The sequence below is a fragment of the Littorina saxatilis genome, linkage group LG5 (genome assembly GCF_037325665.1).
Source record: "Littorina saxatilis isolate snail1 linkage group LG5, US_GU_Lsax_2.0, whole genome shotgun sequence".
Classification (NCBI taxonomy): domain Eukaryota; kingdom Metazoa; phylum Mollusca; class Gastropoda; order Littorinimorpha; family Littorinidae; genus Littorina; species Littorina saxatilis.
The window spans coordinates 54,034,207-54,049,057 of NC_090249.1; the positions used below are offsets into that span (position 1 = coordinate 54,034,207).

General features: G+C 41.5%; 1 protein-coding gene across 7 annotated transcripts in view; it reads right to left on the minus strand.

Annotated features, from left to right (window-relative positions):
• Positions 1–14,851, minus strand: part of LOC138967437 (uncharacterized) — a 74,015-nt gene that overhangs the window by 22,023 nt on the left and 37,141 nt on the right. Inside the window, exon 1 of one of the 7 annotated variants that reach the window (XM_070339982.1) lies at positions 3,938–4,090. The exons of 1 other annotated variant lie outside the window; for it this stretch is intronic. The gene's annotated coding sequence lies outside the window, so the exon portion shown is untranslated. Of the gene's footprint in view, positions 1–1,168; positions 1,388–3,937; positions 4,091–14,851 lie in introns of those variants that run through there. 5 more of the 7 variants (XM_070339989.1, XM_070339992.1, XM_070339990.1 and 2 more) reach the window with 5 other exon arrangements.

Below are 14,851 nucleotides of genomic sequence, written 5' to 3' on the forward strand. Positions count from 1 at the left end.
TTATTTAGATTTTAAAAGTTAGGTCTAGCGCCAAAACACGCCGCCCGATTGTCTGATCAGACAATCCGGCTCGCCACGCAAAAATAAATTCTTTGAAAATTGTTCGCTCTTTACGCAGGGCACCTGGGATGTTCTCAAGCGGTGAGTGTTCAAACGAAAGGGTGTTTGTACTGTGTGTAAAAGCCTGACCGTGTCTGTGATGGTTTACGGGAGGCGCCTTTAATGAAACGTATCCGTACAGTTCATTCCGTAACTTGAATGGTCACCAAAATGACTTATTCTTACAAGATCAAATTCTGCAAAATCACAGGCTTAGATTGAGCAGAAAAACGTCCTGAATTTACAACATAACCTTCTTCAATATCAAAAATAACCCTTACCATATCTATTCAATATCATATAAGCCTATTATAACCTCGCTGCCTATAACTCAGCAAGGCCATCCGCACACGCAGAGACGAGTGATTTAATTCTAGTCAAAAGACGGATCCAATCGTGCGAAAAAAAGACGGTGATAAAATTAAAGTAAAAGGCATTTTAGAGGCGCAGACGTTTTGGCGAGCGAGGCCATTCTAATAAAATACAAATTCATTTCGAAAGTGCACCAGACATGTCTTTCAACCCGATGTGTCATGCAGTAATTGGGTTGACGTGTCCATGGCTATACCGATGTTCAACAAAACAGAACGAAACTAACGAACACAAAACAAATCAAACTTGAACAAGTCGCTTGAACAGGTGAAGCGCTGCGATATAAAAACATTAAGTCAATCTGTCGGCTTCAAACTAAAACATCAACAGTAAAGCCCAGTGATTCTGAGCAAAACACAAGTTTGGGGGTATCACTTGGAAGAATTTGTATGTCAAGTTTCATGAATATCGGTCTAGTAGTTTTCTCTGAATCGATCTACACACATACACACACACAACGCACACACACACCACACATACACACACACACACACACACACCACCACCACCCTCGTCTCGATTCCTGGTCTATGTTAAAACACTATTTAGTCAAAACTTGACTTTAAACAGAAGATAACACAAAAACAAAACAGAACGAAACTTATGAGCACAAAACAAATCAAACTTAACAAAACAAAAACAGAAGAGAACACAAATTACAAAAGAAAAGCAACAAGTACCAGGTACTCGTACTCACGAACCAAGAACAATTATTATCCATTTCCTATCGCTTCCCCGTCATCACATTGTAACACCCGACAATGTCGCTGACGGCTAAACACATTACGCCAAGGAACACACCCTGAGTCAATCCACCCGTAATACAAGTTAGTTGGCACGGCTGATGACAAAGACATTAATACCCCTCAAGCGTGTGCTGGCGAGGCGAGCTATGTAAGTGTCCGCTCTGTTTCATTCCAACAAGCCAAATATTTACACCAGGACGCGACGAGAACAGTTGAGTGACAAAACGTTACGTACAATTATACGGCGTAGAGTGAGTGTTTATACCCCACCCTGTAATTGTTCAGCACTTGAAATACTGTATATATGCCCTCCAGCAAAAGAAATTACAGTTTTTCTTGCTGTCAAATATACTTATCATCAAAGAAAGCTTGTCACCCAAACCTTGTTCGTGTTGCCTTCAAAGTGTGTATGATTCGGAATGATTAGTCATAATGTGTTAATTTGGGAGACGTTAGAACAAGGTCGGGGTCAAAATCAAAAGTTGGAAAACTGCCACAGCGCTCTCTCCTCTCTTTATTCAGTTTCTGAATTCGGCATAACAAAGCATAGAAAACTATATAAAATGTATAATTGACAACAACAACTCAAACACCAATGAGACTATGAATTCCCCCTCAACACGTAAGAATGTGTGCGTTGTGACTCAGCTTTTATGAGAGCTACCTCTTTCTCTTAAGCTTTACTCACAAAATATTATCCCGATACCCTTTTAAACTGACTACCATAAAATGAACACAGTACTAGCAAGACTGTTTTCCGCAAAATTCCCTATTCGTCCGCGTGTGACGTGACGCATGTTAGCCTTTTCGGTTTCTCACAAGACATCTCCACTCAGGCGACGAAAGTTCATGGGCCGACAAATCGCAAAATGCACGTGCAAACCGTGCTGGCGTTTCCGCCGGTGTCACGATTTCATCTTTCGCCTGTGTACATATTTCCCCCTCGACATTATTATACTCAAGACTAAAATGTTGTTTCCTGGTAAAATTAAAGGTGGTCGTCTACATTTTTGCTTTTTTTCAATAATCTTATGGTTAGATTTCGCTAAAAAGTTATGTCAGATGATGAATGAAACATGGGGAAAAAAGTTATGGAAAAAAAATATATGTAAAAACAGATTTTATTTTTGGGTAGCGTGACTCACGCTTCCAATATTTTGTTTTCTGTTTGCTGAGAACATGTGCTTTGCCTAAAAATACTGAACAATCAAATTCATGTCACTATGCTTATAGCCACGCTCAAACAAGTGCAGCAACAGTTTGACACTGGAGCACTTGCGCTTGTCATTTTCCAAATAAGGATATCCTACTATGAGTACTACGCTCGAATACTACAATGAATTTTCAAACGGCTACACTGGCCACAGGCGGAAGGTATCGTCCACTGGACTACTACTATCACAGAAAAATATGCATACCAGCGCTCATTGGTTAATAACAGGATATTCGATGATTATTTTCCCGTGGGTAGCTTCCCTTTGCTGCACAATATTTACATATGTTTTAGGCCAATGAGCGCTGGTATGCATATTCGGTGCGGATGCATGATTTGACGCAAAGTGGATAATAGCGGCTCGCAAACGAAGATTCGTCCAAATGATGGTTAAAAACAACCTGCAACGGACGGAAGCTGAAAATGAAAGGTACAAACAGTTCAAACAATCATTCAACTGTATTTATTTGACCTTACACAGACTGTAGGAAGAGGCAAACCGTCTTGAACAATATTTTTCCCCAGGAAGCGACTCCAAGCACACAGAAGACTCGAAGGTGAGTGACGTACCTTGTAGTCTTTCTGTGATAGTAGTAGTCCAGTGGACGATACCTTCCGCCTGTGCACTGGCTTCGTCTTTCCTGATCGAAAGGGGGTGTATTGTTGATAATAATTGTAGATAATAGACTCTGCATTTTAATGGTCAAATGGCGATTTCGGTATAAAAATGTAGACAAGGACCTTTAAGAAGTGAAATTATTTATGGACGAAAAGCATGTCAGTTTCTTGCATGTGAAGAAAATTGGTGGTAAAATGTAATAGATTTCACCCCCAAAATCGAATTCTTCGAAAACGTGTACTGAGTGCATGGTTACGTCCCTTGAGTAAGAAGGAAAACATTTTAGGATGAATCAAATTTCTAAGTTAAATAAAACAAATTGGTTGGACAAATTTGGCCCCATGAATGTAAGGTACACAAGGTCGCTCATCAGTACTATCGAAGGGTGGGTTTTTTTGTTCAGTGTAGAGTTTATACTAGATCAAACGAGGCCGAGAAGCCGCGAAACATCAACACGGCGAAAGATGAAAACGTCCCACCGGCGGGTGCGGAGAATTCACGTCAGTGCAATCAACACTAGGACCCCTGTCGATATTCCAAGCTCTCCTAAGCTCTCGCAAACTTCAGAGCGTAGCAAAGCATGCAGTACAGATACCGAGGCTATAAGATTACCTCCGTGAACAGCGTTCAAAACAAAATTCCATGGTGTGCTTGATAGTATGCCTGTAACACAACGGAAACTGAAAAGCGTGTATGTTTTGCCGTTGAGAATACGATAACTATCTTCCACCCATCTTTATAAAGAACACTTCCACTTCAAGCAGAAACTTGTTGCTGCATATCTATGCTTTCTTGAAGACTGGTCAGAGACCGGTCAACGCGAAATCAGTGGCCTCTTTTGAAAAGTGTCAACGACGCCACTAAAATAGCTATAGTATGTTCACTTACCTTTAGCGTACGTATTCCGTTTGAAAGACGAGTTAACTTTATACACTGAGAGCGACAGAAGGCCGACTGTTCTTACAACTCGGTGAGTCTGAGTTACATACACGCACACACTAAAATGTGTGTGTATATATATAGAACTCAGTGATTCACACCGGGCCAACACACGGCACGTTTCTTTGTGAAACGGCTCAGCTGCTGCCCACTGTAACGCCGTGTGAATTTGGGTGCTTGGCTGATACAATCTTACAACTTGCTCTCTTTCCGAGTCTCTCTTTGCTCTCTTTCCGAGTCTCTCTTTCCGTCCCCCCCCCTCCCCCACCCGCTCTCTCTCTCTGCCCCCTCTCTCTCACACATCTTTCTCTCATTGTGTCTCTGCCCCCCCTCTCTCTCTCTCTCTCTCTCTCTCTCTCTCTCTGAGTGAGAGCGTGCGTGCGTTCGTGTGAGTATATATGTTAGAGAGAAAGAGATAAAACCGGGTGATTGTCCATATATACAAACACACGGCATGTATTACTGACCCCCCCCCCCCCCCCTCCCCGTTGAAATGAACCTTGTGTGTTTAATCAATAAAATGTCTCTCTCTCTCTCTCTCTCTCCCTCTCTCTGCTCTCTCTCTCTCTCTCTCTCTCTCTCTCTCTCTCTCTCTCTCTCTCTCTCTCCTTCTGCTCTCTCGGCTCCTCTCTCTCTCTTTCTCCTGCTCTCTCTAGCTGCAATCCACTGGGTCATTGCAGGGATACAGAGCTTTTTTGTCAAGAAATCCCTCAAAATTGACGCAGACACTTATCGGTGTTTTGACCGCCAATTAATTGACCACACATACATCAGTAGGAATGGTAGAACATAATAAATACCCAAGCCAGCTAAACAAACAAAAATTGTCATAATTTTCACGAATTTTCATTCATAACGAGCTGGGTAACAAAAAACACTGTTTCTAGTGTGTAACAAATTGCCGGTTTCCATGGTTGCAGAAAGAAGGTTTCATTGATAATTAAAATCAACATGTGCCTGTTACGAATTTTCGTCGATTTCTTGAATGGTAACTTACATTAACTATCCTCGTTTGTCGTTCACAACATGGGGTCTTTAGCAAGGACTTGTTGAACAATTTTTAAAAAAAATAAAAAAATCATTTTAAATACACATAAACATAACATACAGCATACACATCATTTACCAGCATACACACACACACACAAACCTAGACAAGACACATACAATCATAGACAATAGGGTGGGTGGTTGAAAGGACAGGGGACAAGGGGGGGGGGGGGGGGGGTAACTGAGGTTGGGGGGAGGGGGTAGGTGGGGACGGTGGTCACACTTTGTTGACCAAGTTGTCTGTTTATGAACACGGCAAAAGAGTGACACTGTGAGGTTTTTTTCCTCCTGAACACTCGAACCGTGTGAGGTCGACAGAACGTACACTACACAAATACAAACGGGGAAACTCGACCACGGCCAGTTGATACTGATACAGTCGAACCTGCCATTATGACCACGCGTACCTGTCTAAGAAGACCACCTGTCTAAAAAGACCACCTGTCTAAGGAGACCACCCGAAAGTATCCCCAAGGGTTTTTACTATATAAATGACCTGTGAACTTAAAATATATCTTTTTACCCATGTGGACAGCGAGCCGGTGTCACGATTTGAGATTGGCCCCTGTGGTCACATTACGATTTTGATATATACTCAAGACTAAAATGTTGTTTCTTGGTCAAAATAAAGAAGTGAACTTATTTCAGGACGTAAAGCATGTCAGTTTCTTGCATGTGAAGGACATTGGTGGTGAAATGTATTAGAATTCACCCCAAAATTGGATTTCTTCGAAAACGTGTACCGAGTGGTTATGTCCCTTGAATGAGAAGGAAAACATTTTTAGGATGAATCAAATTTCTAAGTTTAAATTAAAAACATGGTTGGACAAATTTGACCCCATGAATGTAAAGTACCCAAGGTCGATCGTCAGTACTATCGAAGGGTGTTTTTTGTAGCCGCCGGCTATACTTAGGTTTCGCTCTTGTGGTTGTTTGAAAGTCTAGTCACTGATTGTCGACTGGGGACTGGGGACTGCGGGGATATAGCTCAGTTGGTAGCGCGCTGGATGTGTATTCAGTTGGCCGCTATCAGCGTGAGTTCGATCCCAGGTTCGGCGGAAATTTATTTCACAGAGTCAACTTTGTGTGCAGACTCTCTTCGGTGTCCGAACCCTCGTGTACACTACATTGGGTGTGCACGTTAAAGATCACACGATTGACAAAAGGGTCTTTCCTGGCAAAATTGCTTAGGCACAGTTAATAATTGTCTACCTATACCCGTGTGGCTTGGAATAATAGGCCGTGCAAGGTAAATATGCGCCGAAATGGCTGCAATCTACTGGCCTTATATAAAATTCCATCTCACACGGCATCATTGCAGAGCGCCTAGAACTGTACCCACGGAATATGCGCGATATAAGCCTCATATATTGATTGATTGATCTCTGGTACTCTGGGGTCACTTGAGCTCAAAATATGGCGAGTAGCTTGGAATTGTGGGGCCAAGGGTTTGTGCAAACGGAAGAGTTTTTCACTTTTTTGGCACCCGGCCAGGAACAAAAATTCCCTGTAAAGCGGGTGCTAAAGATTTCGAAGACATGTGCTAAGTGAGACCTAAAACCTGTATATACGAAGCATGGAAGCTTTTACAAAGCATGGGCGTGTACACTAGTCAGATAACATGTTTAATTCGTTTCAGCTGTTGTACAAGACGTTTTCAACTTAAATTGCAATTGAATGTGGTACTGTCATTGCGTATGTCTGGGTTTGAAACATCGTCCCGCGGCGCTCTCGATGTGTGGAGGGGTTGATATTACGGAACGCGGATCGTATCAACTGATGCATCAAATTGATGCATCCAAAACCAAGATTTGATGAATCATTTTCACAATTTGATGCATCATTTTCACAAAAGGATGCATCATTTTCAAAAAGGATGTATCATTTTCCAAAACTGATGCATCCGATACGAAAATGATGCATCCTTTTAGAAAATGTTGCATCATTTTGATGCATCAGTTTGATGCATCACTTTCGGTTTTGTATGCATGCGAAAGATCATTCATTTCCGGTCTTTCCGTAAGAAATGCCTGAGCACGGAAAAACTTGAAATGACATTTTGACGAATATAAACAGATTGGTTAGATAAAACAAAAATAAACGTACAAGTACAACATACCATTAAATAGGGAACAAGTTAAAGTCACGGCATTATGCATTTTAAGGCATTTTTTTGTTTTGTTTGTGGTTTGTTTTCTGTGCACACGAAGTTTTGACGCCCTTGACCTTCGACTCAAACTTTCGTTTTCCGACGTTCGTTTCGCTTCGTATTCCGGTTCAAATGTTGCTTTTTGCTCGGCACTTTCCGGGAAAACCCGAAAATTCTGATGCATCCAAACGATGCATCAAATTGTGAAAATGATGCATCAAATTCTTGGTTTTGGATGCATCAATTTGATGCATCAGTTGATACGATCCGCGTTCCGTATGATACTGTTTACCAGTACGATTTGGGCGTATTTTGTACGCCAAATTATTATCAGTACGACAATACGCGACACACGCACAAAATACGACTGAGAAAAGGTCTAGAATACGTTTTCCAGTGTTGGTGTGCTGATTACGGAATGGTACAACTGATACCGGTTTCGGTCTAAGGGAGATAACTCTGACAGCGAGTCTTCAGCTGTGGAAACCTCGTTCAGTTGTTGGCACGTGCGATCGTCTGGACTGTGACAATCGTGGCAAAATGAAGCAGACAATTTTGCCAGTATCGGATGACTGTACCAAGTCTAAACAGCAGAAGCAGCAGATTTTCTTGGAGAAATATAAGAAAGAGCCAGGAATTGTGGAGTCTACTGTGGGAAACAGTTATGCACACTGCAAGTATTGTAAATCAGATTTCTCCGTTGCCTGTGCCGGTGTAACACGAAATTCTTACTCCACGAAATATTTACTCCGGAGTAAAAATTTCGTACGAAATTCTTACTCCGAGTACACCTTTCGTACGAGAAAAGAACTCCACAAGGCACGAACAAATTACTCCCTCCACGAAATTTTGACTCCCCATTTTTTTTTACTTCCAGTAAAAATCTCGTACGCGAAAATGAGATGCGGGCGAAGGGATAATGCCAAGATACGTGATCTCGCGCAAACAAATGTCGCGCTACCCTCCCTCCACCCCTTCCACCACCAAGACTAACAGGGGACAGGGGAGTAAAAGTTGCGTACACCTGGCGTGGGCAGTAAATTTCTCGTGTTAGGGTGGAATAATTTATTCGTTATTTATTCGTCAGGGGAGTAACATTTTCGACCGAAATGTGACTCGGAACACACCTGTCGTGGGGAGTAATTTTCTCGTGTTATGGGGGAGTAAGTTTTTCGTGAAGGGAGTACAATTTTCGTACGACATTTTTACTCCGGAGTAAAAATCTCGTGGGAGTAATTTTCTCGTGTTACACCGGGAAATATGACATCGAACGACACTGCAGTTCCAAAACTCACCTGGACAAGGTTGCTGCAAAGAAATCCGCTGAAAGCTGCCAAGGAATTATAAAGTTCATTCCCGCAAAGCTAATCCTGCCAGAAGAAAAGGCTGTAGTCCGTGCTGAAGCAATGTTTTCTGAGATGATTGTAAAAATGAACTTGCCACCGTCAACCGCAGATGTTATTTCACGAAGTTCATCTTTTCATTATTAATCTGTTTGGAAGACACTGGTTATAATGCTACAAACTGACAGGTAAATACAATTGTTTTATCCCTGTTGTATTGGAAGGAGTTAAATTCTGAAGGTGTTCACAATACATGCTATTCTTACACAAACACGTTTGCACCCACGCGTACATTTTCCCTAGCCCATATGGCTTTGCTTGCAAAGTACACCAACCTTTTGAAAAATACACTCAACTGTTTGGGAAAGTACTCTTGCTTTGGGTTTAAAGTAAACAGGTCTGGATACACTCTAAGAGGGGCTTGATTTCGACATATCAAATCAGTGGAGCCGAGTTTCCTTCTTTGGCCCATGCATTAGGATTCAGCAAGCTGTATATATACAAGATGTCAACAACCACCACTGATATAGCAGTATCCCTTCCTTATTAGCCCTCAAGCAATCCATTTAGAGAAAGCTGACGACAAGCCCTCTGCTGCCTTTCCGAGCTCTAAAACATCGCAGAACACAACCCTTGGCAGGGTGTTTATGTTATCGCTCGGCCAGGAAAGAACAAATTTGCAAGCAAGACAAGGAAGAGAAATGAATTTCTGGCTGAAAATGTGCACAGTTAAGAAGTCACACACTGAGTCAGTTTAGTAGAAAGAGACATAGTCAGTACTATCAGGGCTGCTTAATAATAATACACACATTTTAAATCATCAGAATACACTCTCTGCAATCTTCTATACTGATTGCACAAAGAAACATTCAATGCGGAAGAAATCCTTTAAATACTGCTGTTTCCTACATGTCGAACCGGTACATAAGAATCACATTACACCGCCAACCGAAAGACCAAACTTGTCAAAGTTTTGTAAGTGAACACTACATCTTACAAGCAACAAAGTATGCATGTTAGTGCATTTACACCTCCAGCATACATACAGGTTAAACTTATTACGCTTAAAACAATATTTATGCTGTTTTCAAGAAAAAAAAGTGAGTGTGGTTTAATCTTTTTGAATATTCCGCGCAAATTTCGATGTTCCGCCCTGCAAGGTCACGGCGGCCGCTAGCCGCAGGAATTCGGAAATCTGTGGCACCATATAGGCGGTATAGGCGCCTTCCTGTAACATTTACGTGGTTTTAAGTGTGTTTAACATTTCTCAGTTCCTGGAGCCCTTGCAATGATTATAATGATGACAAGAAGCAGAAGTTTCAAAGTAGTGTTACAACTTGAAATGTGGTTGTCTTGAAACAATTAACACAGGGTTTTTTCCATGTTGAGTGCAGCTGAGAATAGTTCTGTGTTAACTCAGTTATGCTGGTCCGCAGTAACCGAGCCGCTACTGTCGGAACTCGCGATAAAAGATAGGCCTAACCACAAAAAACACAATCAGCACTTTCTTAAAAATCTTCCTTAATCTATTGGTATATATATGATATTACACTGACTAACCTTTTCATCTAAACCCTAGTTCTTCTTTACGAATGAATGTATTTTCTACTTTTGACGAGAAAAAAATAAAATGTATTCAGCTAGAGCCTATGCTTTCTTACTGCTGGGTGTCTGTAGCAGACGATACTGTGCTCTGACAGAGAAATACAAGTCTAGAGTAAAGATAATGCAATGAACTTCGATATTTATCAACAGAGACAAAAGGTTCCTTTGGATATGCTTTCAAATAGAGATATTATATTCAGCAAGTATTTGTGTTGTTGAGTCAGTAGTGCATGATAACAGAGATATAATATAGCCTACATTGATCATCTATCTACATAATTATGTCTGATCACTGATGATAAGTTGGAACTCCATTTTGACAATTTTAACACAGATGCATATATTTTCGGGAAAGTGGGTGAAACACTGTACACTTTTCTTGGCAGTGCGGCGGAATTATCCAATTATAATTAAATTCCAATCTTTAATCCCCCCCCCCCCCCCCCCGGGCCTCTCTCCGGCTGCTGTTTCTAAAATCGTCTTCTTTTATTTTGTTAATCTGTTTGGGGGGCTGGGGAGGGGGGGGGAGATTGTGTGCTTTACAGAGCTCTGTTAAACAGATTGCTATTTAACCTGTGTTACGGCCACTTCAGTGAATGCAACTCGATTCATTCATACATAATCCCGTTTATTTAAGACGGAAGCACGTGACCATCCTGGCAATACTCTCTAGATAGATTAAAGAAAGTGTTAGCAGATTATATTTCACAGTTTTGGTTTTAATCAATAAGTGCTTGAAGCGATTTTAAATTAGCATAATGATTGACCTTGCTAAAATGTGCAACTGAGATACTTTATCGAAGTTTTTAATACAACATTTTGATGCAGTCATGGCAACGCGTATGCTTCAAAATGTCGTCTGCAAAACCCCCACATACATAGCAAAAAAGCTCTGGTCTTCGCTTTGCAGACTTCTCCAAGAGTTTTTACTGAGACTCGGTTCCGAGATTCTGAATTATAAACAGTGGCCACCAGAGATAAACAACGCCAACTCGCCTGCAGGCTAGCGGCGAAAGACAAACCGTTTAACGCTTGACGAGCAGGGGGCTTGTTTTGTCAGCACACGCTAAACAAAACAAGGCAGCTATAACACAGGACTGTGAGCTCTAATACTGAATTCGCCTCCACCGTTTTGATATGACGAGCGCACAATAGCTCAATCGTTTAGGGCGCTTTAAACAGGTCTGGATACACTCTAAGAGGGGCTTGATTTCGACGAGCGCACAATAGCTCAATCGTTTAGGGCGCTTTAGGTGCGTGGTATGGATCGAATATTTGTTTGTTTATTATTTTCATCCGAGCATACAGCTTTCACTTTTTTCTTCTGCACTCCTTTCTGGCTCTCTCTTTCATTTTATTTTAATATTTTTTAATTTATTATTTTCATTTAAATTTTTTATAAATTTTTTTATTTTATTTCTTCTGCACTTTTTTATTAGTGTCAATAATTAGACACGGTCAACTGGTTTTGCTCTGAGTGAGTGCAGGTGACCTCAATTAGCTGACGGTGACACCTCTCTGCCCACAGAGGGGCTGGGGAGGGGGGGGAGACAAGGGGGTGGGGGTGGGTGGGATGGTAGTCAGCTGGAAGTGAAAGATCTCTGGAGGTAATGAAGAGGTGTACTCTTCCAAAGTTCAGTTGTCACGGCTTCGGGTAAGGAAAGCGGTGTTGCACGGTGTACAGGCGTCTCAGTGGTTAGTCGAGACTATCTAAAATAAAATAAGGTCTCGGCGACGACGGTTGTTGTTAATCTGTTACTTTGATACTGACAGCTCTGTCTGTCATTCTGTCTCAGTCTGTCTCCCCCCCCTCTCTCTCTCTCTCTCTCTCTCTCTCTCTCTCTCTCTCTCTCAAGTCTCTGTCTCTCTCTCTCTCTCTCCCCCTCTCTCTCTCTCTTTCTCTCCCCCCCCCCTCTCTCTCTTTCTCTCGCTCTCTCTCAGTATGGTTTGAAACTGTTAAGCGTGACTTAAAGTCGCGGATTAGGTCACAGGTCAACTGTTTGTGCAGAGACGGTATCCATGTCCTACCCCCGTGTCACCACGGGCGGCTAGCTACTTTGCCCGTTAAGGTCAATGCTTGTTTTGTCTAAAACTAAAGGGGGGAGTTAACATCCTCTCAGAAAATGTTTCTATTTGGGACAAGAATTGGTGATACGCTAAGGCTTGTTTTGTTCAGTGTGGAGTTTATTTATACCAGGTCAACGAGGCCGAATCAGAAAGGTGACAGGGGCAGAAGTGACATCGCTACACCGGGTCGATGGTGCGCCCGACCGCCAAGTCGTTGCGTTTGCGGTCACGGGTTCGAATCTCTTGGCAGTCAAGAACCCGTTTAAAACTTCTTTTTTTTCTCCTTTTTTTTAGAACAGGAGTTGTGAAATATCCCATGTTTTGATTAGAGCTAATTTTTCCATGCTTGGAATCAGTTTTCCTACAAAGCTTCTCAATATTGTTTCTGTTGAATTTGACCAAAATAACCATAACACAACAAATATATGTTGGTCAAGGAAAAACTTTTAGATATTTAGTCCATAGATAGGCACTGCCTCTGTTTATATGCCAAAAGATAAGCTGTTATTGTTCAATCAGATATGGATCACCCAGATAAAGACAAACACAGGCACAGACACAGGCAGACGGAGAAAGAGAGATGATGATGATGATGATGATGATGATGATGATGATGATGATGATGATGGAACTTTATTTTTCAAGGATAGATGTTTAAGGCTACACCTTTTCTTACAACCGGTCCTTATACTTCTAATACAAATATCTAATAAATGATAAACAAGTAAAACAACCTGACAAATAAACAAATTAAACGAACGTGACAAACCAGCAAACAAACTATCGGACAAAATAAGCAATCAAGCAAATAAACACAAACAACACAATGACAAAGTAAGCATACATAAAAAACCCATAAAAAAACATACAAATCGAGCAAGCTAAACATGCAACATGTTTAATTGAGGTTACACATGTAAAGTGATCAACGGTAAAATCACACGTTACCAACGTTGACACTAATGAAAGAGAGAGAGATCAAATCAAATCAAATCAAATCAAATTTTATTTTACGAGGGTTGTGGCATAAGCAATATAAACGAGCTTCTTTTCAACCAGCCCTCGCCCAGAGAGGGACTATAAAAAAAATATAAAAAAATTAAAAATTAAAATAAAGAAAAGGCAGAAATACTATTCACATGACTATATACACGTTGTAGGCTATACATACATTCTTGCGTTATAAAACACTGATGCTTCATGGACAGATATGATCAATATGAAAATAATCAGAACGAAGAGAGAGAGAGAGAGAGAGAGAGAGAGAGAGAGAGAGAGAGAGAGAGAGAGAGAGAGAGAGAGAGAGAGAGAGAGAGGGAGAGAGCGCAGCGCGAGAGAGAGAATGGGGCGTAACAATGAGTTTCTGCCAGAATTGGAGAAAAGAGTTTTGTATCGGTTGTTTCCCTTGTATCAGAACACTGTCGTGCTGGCCAATGAGGCACCCGTAAATAAAGAAAGACTTGTAACTAATACTAACTATCCTCTCTAAGTTAAAGGCACAGTAAGCCTCCTGTAAACCATCACGGAGCTCCCCGAGCCTCTACATACAGTGCAAGCATATTTCCATTTCAAATGGATGGGAGTTCCTCCGTCTCAGACGGATTTCCGTCTCAGAGAAATTTTGACAATTTTTTTTTTTTTTTTTTTTTTTTTTTTTTTTTGGCGGGTTTGTTTTGTTTCGGTTCGAATTTGTAACTCAATCGGCATCCGATCCGTACTTTACAATTGCCATTTCCGGTTCCGTCCGCTTTGTGTCTGCCATTTTGAATCGTTCAGAGGATGTGGTTTTCGGGCTGTTTTCGTCGGCAAAATGCGCTTCATCACTTCTGAAATCGAAGCCAGAAGCATCGATAAAGGGAAAACTAATAAGTGGTTGAACAAGTGGTTCGAGAAGGAGGACAAGCTGAACCGAAGGTACGAAGTTTGGCTTCGAAAAATAGACGAGGCTGGTGTTGCGTATTGCATCCTGTGCGATAAAAAAGTTGTATACGGAGCAAACGGAGGGCGTGCACTCGAAAAACACACGACTGACCCTAATCACGACAAAGCTTTCCGATCACAGAAACATACGTCAACGTTACCGACAGCTTCACAGGTCGTTGCGCCTATTTCTTCGGCGGATCGTGCCACTGATATTAAAATTAAAACATGTGCTTTTTTAGCGGAGCACTGTCTGCCACTTTCATTGGCACCGGATTTGTTGCAGTTTGCGAAAACACTGGCTGCAGACCCAGCTGCCCTAAGCACAGTCACCATGTGTAGAAAAACTGCTACATACACGTTAACACATGGTGTTTCTGAGGCTCTGAAGGCTGAGTTGTTCGACACCTTAAAGGACAAACACTTCTCCCTGAACATTGACGAAGCAACAAATCATGCCGACAATAAAGTTGTGAACGTTGTAGTTCGGTACTTCTGTGAGAAGAGTGGTGAGGTGAAAACACAGTTGCTGGGCAGCTTTGTGGAAAACTATGCTACTGCGCAGAACATTTTTGCTGGTGTAGGTGAGGTGCTTGATAGGAGTGAGCCTGAAGATGATGCTAGCAAATCCAAGCCAAAGGAAAAAGACACTTCAAAAACTTTACCATGGGAAAATGTTGTGAGTTGTCTCATGGACAATTGCAATGTCATGAGAGGGAAAAAAGGTGG